The following is a 1,367-nucleotide window of genomic DNA, read 5'->3' as shown; positions in this document are numbered from 1 at the left end:
AATGAAGACGGGCATACACCATGCAGTGTGATATGAGGGAAATCTTCCCTGGACAGCGGCACTATGGCCTACTCTTATATCGAATTCCAACTGTCAATGGATCTTTTACGTGCACGCCACATGTGTACACGGGACCTCGGTTTTTCGTCCCATCCGAACAACTAGACAGCTGTCAAGGGGGAACCATGCCGGAAAACAATAGAGCTAGCTCTGAATGCTGACGATATGTATGATCACTCATGATTATTTGTTATTTATTACAGATTTATTTATAAAGAAGCCTGTCTGTGATATTGATTACGGTGCTATTTATTGGTATATAGTTATAAAATGGACAATAATTGGAAAGGAACAAGCACCGAGTTATCTATTCTAAAACAGGTAGGCATTTCTCAAGTTTTGATATGGTTCTATTATGTTATATTTAAAAGAAACTGTATGTTTTTGATTGATTATCATCTATATCTTAAAATAGAAATGGAATGAGGTTTAATGTCACCCTTTTCTGCACCGACTGGGCTGTGTGTGAAACAGGTATATTTAACGTCCGCTTCCACCGAAGTGATATCGCCGACTGGGCTAATGAAGACGGTCTTAAATAGAAAACGGCTCTCTTATTGTATATAACTTACATTTCAAGTATTAAACTATGTATATACTAATACCTTTGCTTTTGTCTTTTTCAGAATGTATTTAGTGAATATTCTATAGTATGACATTTCAAGATTCCAGTGAATAAAAAAGACCCTGGACAAGACCATTAATTTGAAACATTCTCAAGAAAAGAAAGACATTCCGTCAAATGTTCAAAAGTTTAAAATTGAAATATGCTCTTGAAAAATGACATTCCTGTGTTGCAATATACCAAAATTGTTCCATTTGTTTCTATTTGTTTCGTATTTTGTAATATTATTAAAATGTTGTTTACATTGTTTATATAAAATATATTCAAAAATTTACATGTCTTCATTTGTTACTTAAAGGGGGAGGGGTGGGGAGTGTGTATGTGTGTGTGTGTGTGTTGGGGGGGGGGGGGGGAGGTAATGGTCTAACGCGTTAGATCATTGGGTCGGTCATGGAGTGAAGTGGCGGAATTTTGATCCTACATTTGTACGTGACAAGGAGTAGGGTCGCCTGCCTAACCTCATGGGTTTTTCTGAGTTCCCCGGCTTCCTCCAACGCGCAACCGAATTATTGAAATAAAACTGAACCATTTGTTGTTCACGAGATGGCAGAGTATGTGTTGAGTGGACGTTGACACACCCCACCCCAACTCTCTCTCTCTCTCTCTCTCGCGGATCTTGAACAACCACCAGTTAACTAAGTGCTACATGGTTATGTCGAAAGCTCAAATGCAACCCAAACCT

General features: G+C 38.3%; 1 long non-coding RNA gene across 1 annotated transcript; it reads left to right on the top strand.

Annotated features, from left to right (window-relative positions):
- Nucleotides 1–261: 261 nt before the first annotated feature.
- Nucleotides 262–957, top strand: LOC126825292 (uncharacterized). Its single transcript, XR_007681869.1, has 2 exons — nucleotides 262–381; nucleotides 687–957. It is a non-coding gene; the product is annotated as an uncharacterized LOC126825292 (long non-coding RNA).
- Nucleotides 958–1,367: the final 410 nt, after the last annotated feature.

Source organism: Patella vulgata, chromosome 6 (genome assembly GCF_932274485.2).
Source record: "Patella vulgata chromosome 6, xgPatVulg1.2, whole genome shotgun sequence".
NCBI classification, from domain to species: Eukaryota; Metazoa; Mollusca; class Gastropoda; family Patellidae; genus Patella; species Patella vulgata.
The sequence above is the reverse complement of the archived record's forward strand: the minus strand, read 5'-3'. Positions and strand labels throughout refer to the sequence as shown.